This window comes from Microtus ochrogaster, chromosome 2 (genome assembly GCF_000317375.1).
Source record: "Microtus ochrogaster isolate Prairie Vole_2 chromosome 2, MicOch1.0, whole genome shotgun sequence".
NCBI lineage: Eukaryota > Metazoa > Chordata > Mammalia > Rodentia > Cricetidae > Microtus > Microtus ochrogaster.
In genome coordinates, this window is record NC_022010.1 from 74,782,612 (window position 1) to 74,805,180 (window position 22,569).

Genomic DNA, 22,569 nt, shown 5'->3' on the forward strand with positions numbered 1-22,569 from the left:
TGGAAGGGTAACTTCCTGGATGGACAGAGTTGGGTCTGAATTAAACAGTTTGGGATTGAGCTCCTGAAATTGTAGCCTTTCAGAAACCAGGGGATGAGCACGTGCAGGGACCCACGCGGGTGGCCGGGTCGCGGGGCCCGGGTCGAGCCCGCTCGGCTGCCCCTGTTGGCCCGGAGCCCCGGGCGCTGGCTGCTGCGCCGCTCGGTCCTGCCGCCCAGCGGTGCCCGCGGTGGCTCCCGCGCTGCTCCCCGCCTCTTGTCGGTGCCTCCCAGCGCGGCGCTCGCCGATTCCGGCTGGGAAAAGTGACTCGGAACAGGGACAGTGCTGAGCCCCAGGCCCGGCCTGCTGGGCACCAGGTCCCCGCCTGCCGAGGCAGGGCGAGGCCCCTTGCACCCGAGGCCTCAACCTGGTTTTTCCCCCAGCATCCGAGAGCTGGGTTCGCATTTAGCGTGAGTCTGGTGAAGTCCTGGGAGACGCTCTTCTCTCGTGCCACTCTCGTCCTTACTACTATTGTTGTTTGAGGAAACCCTCTTCCGTGGAAACACTCCCCAGACCCTCCCATCCTTCCCAAAGTAGTTTCCAAATTTTAATCAGGAGTTGATGTTCAGACTGAAGGAACAAAGGAAACCACGGTGTTTAAAAGGCGGACAGGCTGTGAGTCTGACACATGTTGATCTCTGAGGCATTCCAGGAGTTTCTACCTTCCATCATGTCAGTAATTTAATTGGATCTTGGCGGTCGTAAACGAAGAACAGAATGTTAGGTAATTTTATGTTGAGATATATATGTATTTTTAATTAATGGGTCAGTTTAGTTAGGGAAAGTCCCGACGTTCTGAGGTGCAATAACTTTTAGCTCATTTTTGTGGCACGAGGTTGGAGTTTGTGTGCTAAATGAGTGTGACACAGGGAAAACCGTGTTTTTAGAGGAAGAGAGACACTGTCTAAAAGTAAAACAAGGTTGCTATGTCTGTCTGTCTGCGTCTGTATACACCTATATATGCGTAAATGATATGTAGTCTTTGTATTTCTTGGATTTTGTAAAGCAAGGGGCTTCAGTAATTCATTCTGTAAAGTTATGAATTACAGTGAACCTGGTTATTAGTGAATCATGGGTCTTAGCAAGTGGGCGGCATCTTCCCAATGCTATTATTCAGAGTTTAATCATCAGTTTGCCACCTTTGTCTAAGAGACAGTGAAGTAAGTCAACTTTTTAAACAAACGGTGCTTCATGTGCGTGGCCCCTAAACGTGGCTGCTGCCTGGAGTGTGTTGAAATGCTCTCCCACATCCAAGTTAGTTGCCCTGGTTTTGCCTAGCAACTTGCAAATGTCCATAGGGTTTAATTGATTCAGGGAGCCTGGCTTCAACACCAATGGGAACTTTCTCTGCTTGGACTGAGTTCCTATAGACAAAGAAAGATGACCAGTTAGTGCAGCAGGCATTACCTGTGTCCTCTAGGACTGGATACTTAACTCCAGCCTGTTTTATACTGTGGTGGGGTGAGTTCTTTCCAAACTTAGCCTTTGAAGTACAGGGGGAGCAAGGGGAAGACATATTCAAGAAGTAAATAAGGAGGACAGTTTGGTTGCTGCTTTTATGCCAGGGAGTTCCGTGCCTTTGGGATAGTTGAAAGTCAGGCTTAAAGTCCAGGAGAAGACTGCGAACCACTCGTCTGTGTTTCCAAACTTTGTTGAACTTGAATTTTTCTTACTGAGATATCTGGAAATAGTGTGAGTTAGCCATGGGGAAGTGTTGGTGGATGAGGCTAGGGATCCTCTGAGTTTTCCAGTTTTAAGAGCAAAACATTGTGATAAAAAATAACCTATACCACCACCTAGAGTCTGTTTGTTAGTTTATGGCTCCTGGAGTTTGCTTACATCGACATGTCCCTTATGGGTGCTGTTTAGTCCAAACATGATTGAGAACTTCAGGCTTTCCAAAGGCCATCCAGGAGAACAATTATTTAAGTAGTAGACAGCGAGTGCCAATTTAAATTATCCACGCCACCTCCAGAATAGAAAATTATGACATATCAACTCAAGGGGGCTGTGCTCCAAAGATATTAATTTAGAAGTTTAGGACAGAGGCTTTTTAAGCTTGTGCTGCTTGTCAGGTGGCTCGGACTTAGATTTTTTTGTGTTTTCAGAGATTCAAGAAACGTTGCGAAATAAGTGTTCTCAGTGCCTTTTGAGGTTCAAGGGAAACGAAAGCAATGGTAAGGGTACAGACGAAGAGTATTGCCGCTGCAAACGTTCTAGACAGTGAAAAAGGTCAGGGAGAAGTAGGCAGTGGTTGAATTTGGGTTCCGATCTGTGAGCATACAGTCACCGTGAGACAGAGTGATAGTCTGTCCTGCTGGTGGTTTACAGGCAGCAAAGCAGTCTGTTGAACAGGGGACCTTTGGGAGGCAGCCTCTGCCATGTGGTTTAGCACATTGTCCAAGGAGGAAGTAATGTTCCTCCTTGAAACGTGTAGCCTGAAAGATGGCCTCCAAGATCTTTAATTAAATATCAGTTGAACAGGGAGAACTGGAGCACTGTATTAATTCTGTCAAACATCACTATTTTAGAACATTGAGGACAACTAAAAATGAATTAACTCCTATCTGAAAGCCGAGTTTCTTTCGTAGAAGGGTGACAGATGAGGCAAAATATGTCAATCTAGTGGAACACATAGGGAGATCAGGATAGGCACGCCATCCTTGGCTTGTCACTCTAATGGAACACATAGGGAGATCGGGATAGGCAGGCCACCCTTGGCTCCCTGGATAGTTGAGAGAAAAGGAAGTTACTGCAAATTGTGCAGATTTCCTCTCAAACCACGACTAGAAGATCATGGCCTGGAGGTCATTTTAAATCAGAGTGGCTTAGGATCTATGAGGTTAAAGGTGTTAGCTTATTTGTTTTTAATTTGCAAGCCTAAGGATTGTCAGCAACTTACATCTTCCAGAAAAGTAATAACACTTTGATGTATGAAGTTACAAGATCATTCAACTGAAAATACATTTAAGACATTTAAATTTGAATCAGTAAAAGGCATTCGTTTTAAACCATGAGTCCCTTTTATGTTTTCAAATTTAGATTGCGTAACAGTTTTTAAAGCCTGGGTCAGTTTCTTTCTCTGCCCCTACTCTCTCTCCCTCCTTCCCCCCCCCCTTCCTCTCCGGGATAAACAAATCACACATCTCTAGCCATTTTCCTCTCCTCCATGAAAACGGCTTTAATTTGCTGAGCTTTCTTCCCCTTGTGTGGCAGGCTGCCGGTTACTCTGGTTGTTCCTCCTTCCCTTTCAGGGGACTGCTACAGTCTGAATGGGTTGTGTACTTTCTCATAATGACTTATTCTTACAGGGATGGTGACTGAGGCAAAAGTGTTTGCTGCTCTTAGCAAAACCCTGTGTGCCCCTGTCTTCCCAATGGAGGCATACTTTCTTTTAAAAAACCTTGACTTCTGCTGAAGAGCTGAGCTCTTTTCAGCAGAGCGTGGAAGGGTAACTTCCTGGATGGACAGAGTTGGGTCTGAATTAAACAGTTTGGGATTGAGCTCCTGAAATTGTAGCCTTTCAGAAACCAGGGGATGAGCACGTGCATTTACTAGTATTTACATAACAACAGGCAGAAACCTAACTCCAGGATGGACCTGAGGAAGGTAGCCACCAGGCATGTCAGAGGATGAAGCAGGCCCATGGCCCACAACTGGGATCTGTGCAAAAGTTGGAATGAACGAAAAAGTAAATGGAGGAGGGAGATCTTGTTTCCCATCCGTGTTTGTATCTGATGCTGACCGGGGCCAGTGAATTGCTGATGGTAATGGATTCCCTTTTATGAGGCCAGCAATATTATATAAACAGTGATTGTTTGAGGGAGTGAAATGGCAAGTTCTCCATTTGTGCAGATTCACAGAGAGTTTTGAAATGTTCCCTAAAGTGTATCTGAAATGGAAGGTCAAAATTGGGTACTGGAATAGAACCAGGAGGTAGGGTTTACTCCGGAGAAAGTGAATATTATGCCCTTTTCTTTCATTTCTTCATTTTAAGATTTGGGTATATATATATATATATATATATATGATTGCTATAGACTTGGGAAACTGAGTCCTGAGGTTTGGGGGATGGACATCTCTGAACAGACTCCGTGGTGGCGATGGCTTGGTGTAACTGGCTAAGTTTAAGTAGACTGTCTCATTATTCAAGAGGAATGGACAGCAAAGAGACCAAAAGTCTCATCAGGGTTCCCCTACAAACAGTGTGCTTAGATGCCCATCATTTTTCTTTTCCTTCTTCATCATTGATATTCAATATTCAATTTGTATATACACTAGATGTATAGAAATTCTCAAACTTGGATTGGAGTTTGTTTTGGACAAAACTCATGTGTTGCTTTGGGTATGTAAGATGCGTTTTTTCATCGGGAAAACTGGTATGTAAACTCCTAGAAGGTCCTGCCATTTTTTTGTAGCTGTTACTATGTATCCTGTTTCATGGACCCTGACATTCTAATTAGTCCCCACACTTTGTTGCAGTCGTGTCAGATAAAACATTATAAAACTTGTGGTATTATTGATTATCACTATGCCTTAAACAAGACAATTTTTCTATAGGTTCATATAACGAAGAATAGAAGTGGATTTTTAGAACTGTGATCCATTTTACAATTGTATATTAGGAGTTTGAATCGGGCTAGGGATATTAGCCTAGAACTCTAGGGGAGCCATAGAGAGCCACAAATCTGAAGGCTGGCAACCCAGAGAGCAAGAAAAAAGGCTACTTCTGTCCTGAAGGAGAGCATATTATCTACATTAGTAGGCTGAAGATACTTTTAATATTATGTCAGCTTTTAAGACAGATTGTTCTTGAAGCTAATCAGATGGATAATTAGAAGTTATGATTCACCTGGTTTGATTTTTTTGGTTGAGGTAATGCCTAGCAGGGTGGCAGCATACATTGAAACAAAGGCTGGGAAGGTAATTGGGACATCCCCATCCAGCCTGGTCCCCCATCTTACTCTCTCCCTTTCCTCTTCTTGGGCCTTCAGTTAATGGGACAGGGCTCAACCAAGGGTTTTGTGTAGAAATATGGAAAGTGAATTAGCATTGATCAGAGTCAATAGCTGCATTTGAAATTTCAAAGTATCCTTGTTCACTTTCCCTCAGATTTCTCACTTCCCACACTAGGAATGAAAAACTCGAACTTAAAACCCACTTTTTGTTGTGGTGGTTTATTTTTTTAGATTTGTGGGTTTTTAAAATTTTTTTTTTCAAAAAGACGTTTAAGGATGAAAGGAAAAATATCCTTTATTTGCCTTAAATTTTGTGTGGCTAGTCCAGCGTTTCAAGAAATATTAAATTTAGGAGCCTGCTAGGTCCTTAAGTTCTCAGCCTGAGTTTCCCACCCGGGACTAGAAGCCTGATGCTGCTGTTTACTGAGAGCTTCGGTGGAAGGGAATCTCTCACTTTTGGACTTCTAATTAAGAAAGCCCGTTTAATGATAGACAGGGTTACTCCTTTGGAAGCCTGCAATTTCCATCGGCTGCAAAGGAGTGTGGGCAACTCGGGAGCTAAGGTGTTTGGAGCTTGTATTGTTAGTAGTTTACTTTGAATATTTTCCTTCATGGTCTTTACCAGCTCTGTGAAGGTACAAGGTAGCATGGTGGTGATTAGCTGTAGAAGAGTTGGGAGGAAACTCATGATTGCATATGGTGGTTAAGCTGGCTGCTGTGGTTATGAGCATTTAATTATTGAATTTATCTAGACATAACATGTGAACATATTAAATAGCATTGCATTAAAAATGTCAGATGCTAATTTAGCATTGCAAGGGTGAGGTGTGGATTTATGCTTAGATACAAGCTTAAAGTGAGAATAATATTATAATATAGTTTTTAATGTGGGCTGTTAATAAGGTGGGTAAGAACCTGGACTGTACTGTTGGAATCAGATATTAAGATTTGGAAGTGCTGCACACAATGGAACTTCTCTAGAAATAGAGAAAGATGGTTCTGTCTTCACACTTTCTTCCCTCCGGCCCTCTCCTCTGTGTTTGTGTGTGTGTCTCTGTGTTCTTGTTGAGGATTAAACCCAGAGCCTTGTGCACGTTAGGCATGTATGTGCTCTCCCACCGAAGGACACCTGCAACCTAAGAGATGGGACCTTTAAGGAGTGTACAATAACTGGGTGGGGAAAACCATAGTTTAAGTTTTTGATTGCTGAATTTTGAGTTTTCCGTAATCTAGTAACAGAGAGGTTGATTTATATGCCGGGAAAAGAAGGAAAAGTCTTGAGAAACATGAGAAAACTCCAAATTAGTTAATTACCCTTGCAGTATTTCACCAAAATGACCATTTACACAAAGGGTCATGCAGGATCCGGTTTGATTTTTGATTTTTGCAAAAAATGCATTAAAAATGGTACTTTTTCATTCTACATTTTTTTTTCTAGCGTAATCTACTAAGTCAGTATTGGATTCTGCTAAAAGGGAAGTCCTTTTGTCTCCCTGGGCAACAACATCCGTGGCATGAGAGGTCAGATGTGATTTTCTGTTCTGAGATTCTGCGGCTGCATGTCAATACATATTGCTCAGGATTTCAAACTGGTGGTTTTAGAAGGAGCAGGGATGACTGAGTGAAAACTTAGCATGCGCAGAACTTGTGTGGCTACCTGCCTTTTGCTGTTTGACCCCCTTCCTGCCCTCAAGAGGAGAGGCAGGAGCAGGGAAAGGAAGTGAACTCATCCTCAGGAGGCTACTGCTTTGTAGCGGGCACGGTTCTGGCCAGTTTACATGCATTTTTCACTTTTAATCCTTACAAATACCCCCGAGACTCATAGAGATTATTTTCCTCTAGTTTATAGCTACAGAAACCCAGTTTGTGAGCTGCCAGAGTCACTTGCCTGAGGTCACACAGCTAATTTCATTTTCCACGAGAATATGCCGTCTTTGGAAAGGGAAAATAGCTACCAGCTGACTTTCAGGAAGCCATTAAGAACCATTGCTCTCCTACCTGATAGCCACAAACCTAGGTTCCAAGGACAAATCTCCCAGCTTGATGCTCACAGTCCCGTTTCTCTGGAAAGGCCCCTCTGATACCCTTAACCAGAGGAAAACTAGTCCCGAGGGCAGCTGGCCACTTTCCCCAAACTCAGTCCCCAAGGGCAGCTGGCTCCTCTCCCTCCAGCGCTAGCTCCCCGAAGTATTGCAGTGTTCTTCAAAGCGGTGGACGCCGATGTGTTTCTTGACATAATTCATTAAAATAGCTTGTCATTCTCTTAATCCTGGTGCTCCCAGGCCCAAGTGTGTTTGTCCACTTCAGGGAGCTGCTGTTTAGCCTTCCTAGTTGAAAAATCGCAACCCTTGACTGTCCTTAATGCGATTTTCTTTTTAGTACCTTTTCTTCACCCACAACGGTTTGTTAAAGGCTATGATATGTTAATAAAGCACCGTCTGAGCTCCCAACAGGAAACAGATAATGCATTTCTGAGTTTATTGGAAGGCCAGAGATAAGGGACAATTGGCTTCATTGGGGGAGTAGTCCTTAGTGAGGAGGGAGCACTTTGACTTAGGAGGCTGGTGGCATAGAGTGCAGTTTTAAGTACACACCGGTCGTGCGCTTTTATTGTTGAGGCAATGAGAAACGGAGTTATAAACCTCTCCACCTTTTTTTTTTTTTTTTACTAGATTCATTTAAAATTTATGGAATTTGGAACCCCAAACCACTCTGGCTGAGTGGTTCCCTGTACACTGAAAGGTACAAGCTGAAACTGTGTTGGAGACATAGAGTGAGCTATAAAGTGAATATACATAATATTTTCTGGTGTGCTTTGAATGTTGGATTGCCAAGGAAATGTTGGGCAACAAAGGATTCCCATAAAAGCTGCAAAAGAATGTTTTGCTTCTTTTATTAAGAGACTAGATATTTTATTCTGGCTAAGTAGGAGACGAACTCTCAAAGTGAACAGTCTGGGGAGGAGATCTTCTGGTTCAGATTATGTACTGGTATATTTTGTCGAACCCTTCCATGACTATACTGAGTTCAATGAAAGAGACCGAATCTATGTGCTAGCAAGCATAAGGGTGGACCGAGAGTTTTGAATTGACCATCTGGTACTTTCTTAGTGTCTCCATGCTTTGTATCACTGAGGCAGAACCCATGGTAGAGAATAGCTCGGCTGCAGAGGAGGCTCCCCCCGCCCCCGTGTGAATCAGTGTCGTGGTTTCTCTGCTGAATTTTGAATCTCCACAAATTGAAATAATATCGTGGTGTATTTTCGGGGTGCAAGAGGGCCTGAGAGAAAGTCATAGATGGTGTGAAATTAAGCACTCGATCTAGGGGGGTCTTTCATCCTGCTTCCTCCTTAGTGTAAGTACACTTGGGACTTGCTCATGACTTCCTTCTCTCCTAGTCCTTGCTGTTTAGAATTGTTTCCCTTTAATTTTGGAATTTCTCATCTACCCACTCCAGGGAGCCGTACATTTGGGCAAACGATTACTAAATCACTCAGTACGTTGTGTCATTGTTAACTTCAAAATTCCCTAGGGGAGGAAACTGAGCCTGTAAAAATTAAAGTTAACTATAAAAGTTACCTGGCTGGAGGTTGGATAGATCTAGGATGTGAAGTCATGTCATGATTTTCTTCCAACTCTTCTGTTTCTGTTTTTGTTTTCTTGATGAAGTTCAGGATGGAAAGAGAGGGGAGTGGAGAGAGAGAGAGAGAGAGAGAGAGAGAGAGAGAGAGAGAGAGACAGCAGTAAAGGACACGTTAAGGCCAAGGTAAGATGAGTAATCCTTACTCGGTGTTGTGTCTTGAGAGGTGAGCATGCACAACTACCTCTCTGTGGTCTTGGCACTCCATTTCCTTGTGGTCCTCAGAGTAACCTTAGGATTCACTCTATGACTTGAATATAACTTCTCAGCCATTTTGTAGTACAGGTATGTGTGTGTTCATGCAAATGCTTTGTTTTGAGTCTTCATACGCTTTTCAGTTCTGCTTCAACAGCCACATTGCTGAGGTTTCCTGGGCTTTCTTCCTTCTACATTAGTGTGTCTACGGGTATCATCCTTTTTCAAGTCTTCCTTAGGAAGTCCTGTTGGTGAGAGTTCAGGGGCAGTTTCTCTGACCTTTCTAGAAGACATAATCTCAAGGCAAACTCCCTCCTCTGGCTCATACAGTCTTTCTACCCCATCTTCCAGAATGTTCCCCAAGCCTCTGATATAAGGACTCTGCATTTTGATCTGTTGTGATTTTGTGTGCTTGTCTTTGCTACAAAGAGAAGTTCCCTTGATGAGAGGGAGGCACTACGCTTATCTGTGGGTACATGGATTTAGGATCTAGTTAGGGATTACGCTGGTTTAGTAAAGGGGTGGTTTCAGGTTCCCCTAGACAGCCAAGGAGTGCTGAGAGTTGAAGAGCTGGTCTTCCCCAGGGAAGAGCACACCCATTGACTAACCTATACCAAATAGTCATCTCTGAAGATGTGCATTCAGGTACCATTATATGGACTGAGCAGGTTGTATGTATGCATTTAAGAACACACACACACACACACACACACACACACACACACGCACACACACACACACACACACACGTGCGCGCACACGCACGCGCACGCCATCACCACCACCAATAACAACCATTAAAGAAAAAGAGACTATGAAGTTTGAAAGAGGGCAAGGCAGGGTACGTGGAAGGAGTTGGGTTGAGGAAAGGGAAGGAAGAAATGATGTAATCATAACCTAAAAAATGTGAAATAAGAAAAGCAACAGGGGAGCTTTCTATATGCAGACTTAGCAGAACCAGGCACCTGTAGTTGACTGGTGTGACCAGGGTACTCCCCACCAACTCATCTTATGATGACCAATGCTCTAAAACTATCAAAGGAGCTGCTGGGGGTCTTTTTATGCAATCGAGAGCACAGCACCTGTGGTTTTATGTGCTTTGAGCCAAGGATACCTTACTCTGCACCCCTAAAAGTGAGGAAGAGAGCATGGCTAACTGTAGCCCCCCTGTAACAGGCCGCAAGCTGACCGAGTGCCTCACCCTGGAAGGCAGATTGGAACAGTCTTGTTTATGGTGACAGTGGACAAGAGAGTTCAGGAGCTACCTGTACCCCTGCAAGCATGATCTTTCCCTCCCTCGTGGTTATATTCACTGACCCCAATAGCCCCATTTGTCTGGTGTGTTTTCTCAGTGGACTGTGAGCTCCATGCAGAAGAGCTTGCTCATTGTTGAGAGTTCGCGCCCCAGGGCTTGCCTCAGAGGAGACTGTCCAGTCCATGAATATTGTTGACTAGAACTGGGCCAATCTCAATCTTTTGTTCATGACTGCTGCTAGTTGTTATGTGGAAGTTTCGAATCATTGTGTTCTGCATTTCTTTGGTCTATTTAAACTAGCACTTCTAAAAGGAATAATAGTGTATGCTTAAAATATATCTTCTTTTCAGTTCTATTAATTATGAGAGAGAAAAGTGAACATTACTGTTGGTGACATTATAATTAATTGACACTTGAAATGAGAATGTGTTTTATAATAAATACTGTCTTCAAATTATACAAATTAGATTAGAAGATATGTTTAGCAAAATCTGTAGACAACATTTAATTTCTTTCTTCCTTATTTATTTTTAAAGAAGTGAAACAGTATTTCTGAGCTCTTTAAGTAGTTTTCCTTAGCTTCTGGTAGCCAAAAGGATGGACTACCTGGGCATGTGTGATCATATGGATTCGACTGCTTAGGAAGATGGACACATCCTTAAAACACATCTTACAGGTTTATGCCTAGCCAGATGTGGTGATCCGAGGGAGGTGGAGGCGGGCAGACTTCTGTGAGTTCTAGGCTAGTGTGGTCTACAGAGAGTGTTCCCCAAGGTTATGGAAGGGTAGAGAGGAGGAGGAGAAGGAGAGTGTGTGAATGTGTACTTGTCTGAAACAAAACAAAAATAACAAATTTTTGTATAGACTTAGTTTTGAGGGTAGGAATGTGGTCACTGGGACAGTACTTCCCTAGAGTTCATCCCCCCTCCCCTGTTTTGAGGTAGAGTTTTCTTGTGTAGCCCTGGATGTCCTGGAACTACTGGTGTTCACCAGGCTGTCCTTGAACTCAGAGATCTGTCTGCCTCTGTCTGCTGAGTACAGGGATTAAAAGCATGGGCCACTGCACTTGGATAGTTTTGGGTTTTAATACCCCTACGAAGTTAACATATCCAGGATGATTGGTGACCCAAAGCCTGGTAATGTTGTAGGATGACAGTAACGTGACACTTGCCTTTGTGGGGCATAAGAAAAGGTCTGCTCTTCTCTGGCCACGAATCCTGTTATAGTGGCATGGTGTTGACTGATAATCATTGTGATGGGAGGCAGAAAACAGAAGTATGTGGAAATGGAGTTCAGCAATGTCTCGCTGCTGAGAGGTTTAGTTTTAAATGCAAGGTGAAACATGAACATTATCTAGGTATGTACAGATGATTAAAACACTGTTATTATCACACTGATTTTTGCGTGTGTTTGTGGGGTTGCCAACACAACAGGGCACACTTGGTTTTCTTCCACTTCCTGAGCTCTAGGGATTCAACTCAGGGCTTCCGGCTTGGTACCACTTGATTTTACCTGCGAAGCCACCTCACCAGCCCAAGACAAAGTTTTTAGTGAGCACAACGTCACCGACACCTGGCAGTGAAGTCAGGTGTTTCCTGAGTTTGACCAGCTGTTCATGCACAAGTTTCCCATTTTATTCGGTCTTGTATATTCCACCCAATGATGCCCAGGAATTCTTTCTTTGAGGGACTTGTTCTACTAGCGTGAATACATTCGCTGACTTTGTTTTTACTTTTTGTACAACTCCCACCCTTAATATTAGAATGGTTAGTTGTTTTGCACAAGTCTGAATAATACTGCTTTTGCAAACTTACATGTTCCATTGCATGGTAGGAAACCTTCAACCTGTGAAGTTCAACTTAAAGTAGTTAAGAATGTTACTTAATATAGAAATGAGTTTAAAACTTGGTCCTTTCGGCCATGAACAAAATGGTAATATCTTGGTGTTAGCCCTTTGAAAGGATAAAGGTAACATGTTTATTTTTATTTATGTCTATACATGTGTGTCTGTGTGAGTTTATACGTACCATGCATGAAGGTGGAGGTCAGAGGGCATCAAATCCCCTGGAGAAGGAATTGCCCTGGCTTGTGAGCATATGATGGGGTGCTAGGAGCAGAACTTGGATCCTCTGCAGGAGCAGTAGTCCATCTTCACCACAGAGTCATCTTCCCAGTTATAGACATTTTAAATTACATGTCTTTAATGTTGTCATTGTTATGTTCCGGCGAAAGCCATACCGCGTTTTTTGTCGTGGTGTGAAGTATATTGAATGAGAATTAGTAACGTAGATTACTGGGTGATAAATCTAGCTTGCCAATTTGGACTGGGCTCGATTTTATTTTAACGTGAAGTTTAAAAAAATTTTTGTTTCTGGTTTTTGTAATTCTTGTCGCTGAACAGAAACCCATATTTATGTCTGCGTCGAAAAGATCTAGTCAGAAATATATATATGGGCGATAACTTTGTCTTGTGATGTTGCATGCTGTAGCTCAAATTATTGGCTCAGTTGAGCTTGTCAATGAAGCATCAGAGAATAATTACCTTTGCACGTATCGCCTTGGGGGCGTTGCAGTCCTTGACAGTCCTTGGTGACCAGAGCCGCTAGGATTGCTGAAGAGGAAAAGGAAGTGAACCTAGAAGAGGAAGTGTTGGTGTCTTGGAGGAGAAAGGAAAAAAATCACTTCTAAACTATACTGAAGTCGCGCTTTATTTTGTTTCAGGATTTTTTTCTTTTTTAATGTATCCTAAAGGATCCTGAGAAATAAAATAGTATTCTTAACGGTGTGCAGGGTAGCTTAGCTGTTCATCATAGACACCATGGTGTTTGATAGCCATGGCAAGGCTATGAAATGGGTGAGTCATTTAATGTTTTCTGCCTTGTTCCTTTTATAAAATAAGGAGCTTGGGCGAGAATGGTAATGTGGTTCTTCTCCACTCTGTAAAATCAGCATGACTTCGGAAGCCAGTCGGATTCTTTATTTCTTCCCCCCCCCCTTTTTTTTAATGCATTGAATATCAAGGTGCATAGGACCTAAAGCTAGGCTGATGCCCCTTGTGATTTTTGGAGCTTGGCATTTAATATGTTACAGCAAAGTTTTTAGTTTAACATAATTGAACTTGTACTGGATAGGGTTAATAGGCTAGAACAAAAGGTCAAAGCATAAGGCATTAGGCTTAATTAAGGGAGAGCCGGCGTGGCAGGGGTGTGTGACAGTTAAATGGGTTTCCCACAGACTAATGTCGGTTACAGTGCAACCATGCCTCAACTTAAGTGGGTTATTTTGTGCAAAGGGCAGCGGTGATTAGCAGTTTGACATGCCAGACACTTCTGGCCAATCCCATCTGCTTTAGAGGTTAAAAAAGCACACCTTTATGAGCCGATGGATTGATTTGTGTGCCCGTCTGGTAAAGATTAGAAGTCCAAGGCCGGTGCTGTAAATGTCAGTTATGGAATATTGTACTTTCTTGGTTGGCTCATTGTTTTAACCGTCAACTGTTTTATAATGGGGATAACTGCTGTTTATGGAGTTGCCTGCGAAATGGGCGGGTGAACAGGTGAGGTACAAAGGGGAAATATTTCCTAGAGGAAGCTGTGCTTTAACATAGTCTGTAGCAGGTACTTCTCATTGTCTGGAGCGCCTTTGAGCTCTCCTCTGCCGTCTCTGTCAGCCTTCTCTTGTGTTACCTGAGGAACACCGACAGTCCACGATCTCCTTTTGCTTATAGGCTTGATAGGCACCTTTATTTAGGCACCTCCTTTTCAAGCGCGTAGATGGTTTACCCCATCATTATATATATATGCATTTTGCCAGGTGGAAAGGAAGGGGAAAATGTGAAAGGCGTCCATACAAGCGGGCACCTCGTGTGCACACACGAGTCTGCATCAGGAATGTATGGTCACTGAGCATGCAGAGGCTCAGGAAAATGAAATTATTGTACGAAAGTTTCCCAGTGCACTTCAGGCCAGGGCACGGTGTTGCCAAGAGACCCCATGAGGAGCTAGGGAGGAGCCTGCACTTTGGGCTTGATTGGAATTTCCATGGCCAAGCTATGCAGGGCTAGAGGGAGTAACCAGATTCAAGACTAGATAGTTCTATGGTTCATTCCTAATAAGCTAGGCCTTCTTCTAGGTGACATTACAACAGCTGGTGTCACATGGTAGCTCTGACTTAGCTATGGATATGTAACTGATATGCAGGAGTCATCTGAGTTTGCTTCAGTGGTGTAAAGAAAGCAGAAAAATACTGTCTCCTGGATTGTGGGGCCAAATGAAGGGGAGTGGTCTGGACTGACCACTGTGCGAATCAGAGGCATGCTGGGATTGAGTCCCTGACTGCTCAAGGGGGAAAGACTTCAAGAAAAAAAGATCTTTGTGTTGTTGAAATGTCTTGAGCAACAGAAAAGGAAGAGGAAAATGTATGAACTATATGCACTCATGCTTCGTGGGTGGAGTTTCTTTAGCCCTCTGAGAGGGAGCTAGAGAAGCCGGGCGCCTTCACCTTCTCTGTCTGCAGAGAAAGGTCAGCTCTTCAACTATGTGGTAGACCCAGCCTACTTCAGTGAATGCTTCTTCACAAAGTGCAAGGGGGGGGGGGAGGGACGCAAACTTAAATTACATTTCCAAATACGCTCCGATACCAGGAAAGCACCTTGATCTCGGATTATGTTTTATTTTCTTTGATTTTTTTTTCCAGAAAGCTGTGTGATACTGTTAATATACTTGAATTTTAATTCAAGATTATAGCAATATTTAACAGTAAACAGTGATGAAATTGTGATTATAAAAATTGGCCCCTACGTCTTCTAAATCCAAGGAATGGAAAAATCCTGACCTTTTTGTGGATGTTTTAGAACTTAGGATAATGTCATCATAATTGACAGCTGACGTGCTAAGGAGCTTAAATCACTGTTTCCTGAAATGGGACATAGGAAGCGTGCAGAGAAACAAGATGGCCTTTCTGTTAGAAGCTAATTTCCATCCAAGGTGTTAGTGCAAAGAAAATGTAACCGAGAACGTTTCTAGTCAGCGTCACACTGTTTCTGATCAAAGACTACAAACCGCAAGTCCCTTTGGCCAAGCTACAAGTTCTCTGACCTTGAACTGCATCTCAACACTCCGTTCATCCAGAGTGAATTAATTTATAGATACAAATGAAGCCTTCTCATTTGTTATTTTCTAAAGGGTAAGGTGTGGGGCAGGGAGAAGAAGGCTCAGTCAATGGAGCTCTTTCTGTGTAAGCTTGAGGACTTAGTTAGAGCCTGGGATCCGCAGTGTGGACACCTGGGATGCAAGACCAGTTAGACTTGCTGGGTGGGTGAGGTCGTGGTCAGGGAGAGACTCAAAAAATACTGTGCAGAGAAACAGAGGAAGACACCATCATCAACCTCTGACCTGCCCCTGCATGCTCACAGAAGAATCACAGTGTGTGATCGCACGACGTTGGGGTATATTTAGAAATGTCATAGTAAGTCCACATTCACCCCGTGTTCTTTGTTGAGAAGTGGTGGATGAAGTGGGCTGGGCCTATGACACATTTAAAGTCTGGCCCTTCAAGGCAGAGAGAGAAGGTGAAGTCACACGGATTTTGTAATGTCATTGTTTTCTCTCCCTAAGTCACTTTTAAATTGCAAAAGGTTGGCTTGGGTGATATCATATAAAAGTGCTTGGGGAGTGAATTAAATAGGGGATATTTCCCAAGCTTAACAGACAGAAGCATCTTGAGAGGTTTTTCTATGATTTGTTTAAAATCCAACCAGGGGCTTGATGCTCTGCACTGGTGCTGGTGTATCTATTTTTGTTTATATGTATTGGTGCTAGTATATGTATTTTTATTTATATGTATCGGTGCTAGTGTATGTATTTTTTATTTATATGTATCGGTGCTGGTGTATGTATTTTTATTTATATGTATCGGTGCTAGTGCATGTATTTTTATATATATGTATTGGTGCTTGTATATGTATTTTTTATTTATATGTATTGGTGCTAGTCTATGTATTTTTACTTATATGTATTGGTGCTAGTATATGTATATTTTGTTTATAAGTAATGGTGCTAGTATATGTATTTTTTAAGTAGCTTACAACCTATCTTTATAGTATCTTTCTTGAAGTGAATTCAAATGTTGTGACCGCTGATTTATTTTAGAATTACATTTTATTACGGTTGAGGAACTTTTTTGTGTGGCTGGTGTTTTAGTGTGTTTTGATATGTTCTGGGATATTGAAGAGCATCCTCCTCGTGCCTTGTCCTTTAGAGTCGTGGTTCTCTTTCACCCTATGGTATTTCCCTTCTTTTATTAATATGGGGTAATTGGACTTGAGACATGGGAAGCACACCCTCTAGTCAGTTAGGGAACGTGTGCTTGTTCCACTTATTAAAAATGAAACAGAAACTCTTGGCTTCTTTTTTTTTTTTTTTCTTTTTTGAACTGGGGATGGAAAGGTCTTGTGTACGTTATGCGAGCACTCACCACTGAGCTACAGTCCTTGCCTCATAGATCCTTTTTCAAGGAAGAAAGAAAATCTTAAAAATAAAGCTTCATCAATTTTCCTAGCCCCTTTCATGGAACCGCTTCTAGCTCCCATTCCAATTCATGGCCTCTTTCTATGGTTGTTATCATTCTTATGTTTAAAAATGAAAAAAAAATATGTAAAAACAGCCTGCCGAATTCCTTTACTGTTGCTTGTTTGGATAAGATTTCAGACCTGACCACTTGGTATGGGATAACCAATTCGGAGACTCGTCCCTGGAAGACCATCTTTCCCGCTCTAGCATTTCTTAGTTATCTGTAGTTGTTTGTCGAGGGGCGGGGCCCTGGAAAGGTCCCCTCTTTCCTGTTAGCGTGTTCACTGGTGGGTTCATCCTTCAGTTTCGGGAGTTTTGGTAAAGCTTCCCTGACCTTTTTGTCAGGTCCGGTCTCCCAGGAGACTTCTGGTCCTCTGGCTTTTATAATCCTTCGGGCGCTCTTCCATAATCTTCCCGGAGCTTTGGGTGAGGGAGTTGCCTTGTAAATGTGTCAATTAGGAAAACGACTATAAGCGAAGGGTGTTTTATATATATTACAGAGTTAGTATTTTAGTATACACAACATCCTTTGTTTTCAATTTTTCCCTAAAACTATAGCCTTTATAGATTGTATTTAGTTTCTGAATGTTTGTGGGGTGGTAGAAAGTATTATGTGTTTTGGTTTTTTTAAATGCCGCTGAAGTATATGGAATTATTCTTTGCCTCAGTATAGGTAGGCGAATTTTACTAAGAAAGCTATGGTATGTGATAGACTTATTCAAACATTCTTACTGTTTGGTTTATGTTCATAAAATTGGTGACTTTATGTGTGTGTGCACAGATGTCGGCACCTGTTGATTGCATTAAGCATTTGATGTCTCCTAGTGAGGGATGGAAAAGGTGCTTCCACGCAGTTTTAAGTGGATCTTCTCTCCGAGGTGAATTGCATACATTCTACATTCTGTATTCTGTGACCTTGCAGTCATGACTTCGGCCCAGAATAGTTTCAAAGTCATGTAAATGAATGCAATTAAGGTATTGCTTATTATCATCTTACATAGTTCAGACGGATCCTTATCGGATAGAGAGGTTTGCTGGCCTTATGAGGAAGGTCAGAAGAAGGTTAAATTTTATTACATAAAATGATACGACACTGTTTTTATTTAGCTGGTGAAAAGCTAGTGTCATAATAAAAAATCATAATGGTTTATTTTTCTTCCGTTCTCTAATTAGCTGGATGTCTTCGTTAAGTTTTTGTTGTTGGTTGGTTGTTTTTTTTTTTTAATTTGGTTTGTTTGACCGTTTATTTTTCTCTAGAAATAAACTCTTTTAAAGGAGATACTCTGTGTCTCCTTGTAAACGGCATGGGACATTGTACTCAGAGTCCTAAGTCTAGGTGTCTTTGAGTAACACATGCAGGCTGACGTCCTGGCTGCTAATAGCTGGTGGCTCGGGACTGGCTAGTGGATGTCCTTACAGGACTTGTGACATGCCAGTTCGCAGAGCAGGTGGCACCGGACTTTGAGACGGTAGGAATTGTAGTCCCAGCACGTGGGCAGACCGATTGTGGGGTGGAGAGACACTGGAGACTGTACTGAGAGAGAACTGACTGTGAGTGTCAATGGGTAGATGGGGGATGTAGTGGTTGGAGCTGGCTTGGTGAGCGTGGGAAAGCATCGCATTAAGAAATTTGGTGTCCTAGGCAGTTTGGATGCTCACCTTACTAGACCTGGATGGAGGTGGGCGGTCCTTGGACTTCCCACAGGGCAGGGAACCCTGATTGCTCTTTGGGCTGACAAGGGAGGGGGACTTGACTGGGGAAGGGGGAGGGAAATGAGAGGCGGTGGCGGGGAAGAGACAGAAATCTTTGATAAATAAATAAACGGAAAAAAAATGAACAACAAAAAAAAAGAAATTTGGTGTCTGTGTACGATTCTAAGTAAGCTGAGAGATCAGGGCAAAATAAAGATGGACTAGCTGCTTCCTTTCGGTAGGTTTGAATTCTGGTTGATGGATTTCTGTGTAGTGCGGCTGTGATCCTGGAGTTATGGATCAGACACTGAAGAGGTCACCAGTATAAAGTCCCAGTGGAACAGGTCTGTAGTGAGATCAGGGTGTGTCTACTGTACCTTCCCTGCCTCTGGCCGACTGCGTTGTTTGCTGGCCCATTGGTCAGCATACCGTTTACAAAGCTATTGACTGGTCTGTAGTGGAGGCCAAGTCTCTGCTGGCCAAAGCTTCTGGGAGCCAAGCGTGTCCAGCTTTTAGCCCTTGGGCTGCCTGCACCCCAAGATAGCTATGAATAGGGCCCAACACCATAATCTTAACTACTTGAAACCCAGAGAGGAAGAGAAAGGGGTGGGGTGGAGAGAAAGAGCCGCAGTCCTGCAGTTCTTGAACTTGGCCTTGTTGAGTTGGGATTTCGAAAGGTTGGACACACCTGCAACTGTTCCCACGGCACTGTCATTCTGAATTGGGGATGGTTCTGATTCTGATGTGAACGTACCTCCCGGGAGAGGAGCAGCAAGGTGTTTCAAACTCTTCAGTGAACGCCGAATCCTTCCCTTGTGCTTTTTCCCAGAAACCCTCCCATGGTCCAGACTCCTCTGTACCGTCAACATTAACTTCTCAGACCTTGGAGAGCCGGGGATGGTGTTCTGTTAGTGTGAAGAGAGGTGGTGTCTTTGTGCAAGTAATTCTATGCTACAGGTACTTTCAGTAGATGCGGTCGGCAGCCACCCTCGAGGAAAGCATGCGTGCGCAAGAATCTCTCACAATACTACATTTATGTGCTGTTTTCTTGAGATAGCGTGTTTTATTCCATAACTAATACGCCATTTTCAGACACATTATTGAAATCATTCCGTTACTCAGGGTAACACGTTATCTTTCCTTCTTTCTTTCAGAAGTGTGTGGATTGCGAGCTATTGCAGAACTCTGTTCTCAGGATCCATTATTCTAACATTTGGGAGAAACACATCCAAAAGGTATTGCACTTTGTCTCATTGCTCCATTTCTAAAATAAATTACATATAGCGATAGGAACATGAGACTATTCTACTTTATTCTTTTATTTTCTTTACCTTTGATCTGTTGTTAAACTCCCATCCCATCCAGTCCCATTATTTCTTGGGCTGTTAGGAGGCGCGATGCAGTAGGTTCTGATGGAGCAAAACCGCTGCCATCTTCAGGGAGAGGTAGCAGGTGTAAGGTGGGGGTTGGGTGGGGGTTGGGAATGGAAAGGTGTACCCTTGGAAGCCACAGCCCTAGCAAACTACATCTTCTAGCCAGGCCCACCCTCCTAATCACCCATTCAGTTGTGAATTCATCAGAGGTTTAATCCATTCATGAAGTTAAATCCCTCATGATCCATTTCCCTCTCTAAAGCCCAAGAGCTGGAAGAAGCCTTTAACAAATGAGTCTTCCTGGGGACCACTTCATAGCTAAACCCCAGTGAAAAGGTTTTCTTCTTAGCGGCCTGTTTTGTCCTGCTTCTGTCTAGTGTGTCTCCTTTAAACAACATTGCTGGCTCTCTTGCTTGGAACAGAAATAGATCATGGAAGACTACATAAATATAATTGGTAATATAACGTGTCTGTTAAGGTTACAGTGAATAATGAGCTGTTAAACTATGTGTTCACTAACTGAATATTCATGGTCTACATTCATGTGAAACAGCAAATACCAGTTTAATAAATTATCTTAATCAGTTCCCAAGCAGTATGAATACTGAGGATAGGGTGAATATTGCTTTGTTTCCCAGAATATGGGAAATCTTTGTTCTGAGATATTTTGCTCTGAAAAATTCTTAGAATTTTTACTTGGGGAAATTATATGCTTAGACATCTTGGAGTTTTAAGGATTTTGGAATTATTTTTATTAATCAAAGATAAGAATTAACTACTATAATTGCACATTTAAAGATAGAAGCATTCAAGTATAGAGGTAAAGAGAATTGTTCCACTTTCAAGCTCTCATTTATGAAAATTTATCATTACCTCAGGATAATAAAGGAGTGTACGATGAGTCTCGAACTGGATACCTTTATTAAAGGGAAACTCAGTATTGAACTGAAGCATTAAATGGAAAACCCCTCTTAAAAATTCAGAATAGAAATTGTTTTTAAGCAATGTCTTTGAAGATACAGTATGTGAGACCTCTTTTTTTTTTTAATAACAAAACAAAAACAAAAACTGTTCACTTATAAGACATTCTTTCCCCGAAGCATAACTTTATCCTGTCAAGGGGCCATCCTTCCTTGGGGGCTCCATGAAAGTGTGTGCCTCAGTTGTCACGCCCACGGGTGTGTCCGAGTTTCTTCTATGCAATGTGCAAAGCAGCCCTCTGGCACATGTTGAAAGACACGTATGACCGAGATTTTATCTGGTGAGCACAGGACGTCCCTTCCTTACCCTGTTAGCCACTTACTAGCACGGCTGCTCTTTGCCTTGGTTACTTTGATGTCAAATGTGGATCGTTATTCAAACTTAACTTTTATACCCAAACTGTAAGGAACAAATACAATTCCCCTTCTCTGCAGTGGATTTGTCCCAACCCCCAGTGGATCACTCTGTGTTAATTTTGGTTTCTGTGTACTGGCTTCCCCTGTACAGAGAGCAGTGCGGTACCCTTCCTCTCTAAAATAAGCATTTCTTGTACCTATGATGTCTGCAATTTGAAGTATTACAGCAAAACCAACACAAATTTCTTAATTTCCTGGGTAGATTTGTTTTTCCCCAAGACCACTACTGTAGCAACCTCTGTATGAGTTTTTTCTTCTAAGTAAGGACCTTTTACATTTTCACTGAAGGAGGCCTCATGGTTCCTTTGATGTACCAAGGGCCATTATTAAGTAAACAGTGTGATCCTATGACAGTGGCCTGATACCACGTGGTTTCCTGACGAGGGCACAGGTAACCTATGCAGAGTGGACGCGGGGCAAAAACATGCTTCCCCTCATGGAAATCAACGGCGAATTCTTCATGGTTTTCCGCTGTGTGTAGTTTAAGATTTAGGACTTGACCGTCTCGACTTCTCCAGCTATTATTTTTAGACCATAGTCGGTCAGAGAAAACTGAATTCACTGGAAGGGAAACTCTCCTTCGTTCTAGGTTCTTACATGAATTATCCACAGAGCTCACTTCATTCTTAGTGTATTTTAAATCACTTCTAGAATGAACCCAATACACTGTAAGTGGCATGTAGATAGCTGTGTATGATTTAGAGGGTAATATCATAGTTATTATGCCATTATTAATATTATATATCATTATATAATACTGATGTCAGTACTCTAACCTGTATCAGGGGTCAGGACAATCTGTATGCTCTCAGGAAATAGACACCCCCACTAAATATTTTCCTTCCAATTTGACTACATCCATACACAGATGCAAAACCTTTATATATACGGGGATTGGGGCATCCCCCATATTTCCCTTTGACCTGTGCAGACATGTGGGCTAACCACATCACAACCACGTTTAATTGAGGTGTATGGAGAATGCTGGCCTTAAGGGGCCTGAAAGGTACAGTAAGCCCAAGTGCTTCATATAGACTCTTCATCAACCTGTTCTTGCGTTTCCTGCTATGGAATCTGAGACTACCCCATATACCACTGCAGCCCTGTGAGAAGTGACCAAGGAAGCAGAGTGTGTTGTCCTCTGTGTACTGGCAGAGAAGAAGATGCTGCGGATACTGCCGGCCTCTTGGCATTTTACCGGTCACTGTGACTCAGTTGCACATCCTCCTGAATCAGGGACTTGTTCCACACATCACCAGCGTTTCTTTATCGTACTTTTTTTTTTTTCTTTCCCTATGCTTACGAATGTGTGGCCTTAGCTTTTCTAACTTAAATTATTCCGTTTCCCTTTAACTATGTTTTGCCTCTTGGCTTTTTACCATTCTTTATTCTGTATTTCTTGGTTTCCTTCGTACTCTGTGGTTGACTGTGTGCGGCTGGGTGGCGGGGGGG

General features: G+C 42.6%; 1 protein-coding gene across 3 annotated transcripts in view; it reads left to right on the top strand.

Moving 5' to 3' along the window:
* Nrip1 (nuclear receptor interacting protein 1) overlaps nucleotides 1-22,569 on the top strand; it is an 84,955-nt gene that overhangs the window by 659 nt on the left and 61,727 nt on the right. The window contains exon 2 of one of the 3 annotated variants that reach the window (XM_005345218.3): nucleotides 19,502-19,582. The exons of 1 other annotated variant lie outside the window; for it this stretch is intronic. The gene's annotated coding sequence lies outside the window, so the exon portion shown is untranslated. The remainder of the gene's footprint in view (nucleotides 1-19,501; nucleotides 19,583-22,569) is intronic. One more of the 3 variants, XM_026786828.1, reaches the window with a different exon arrangement.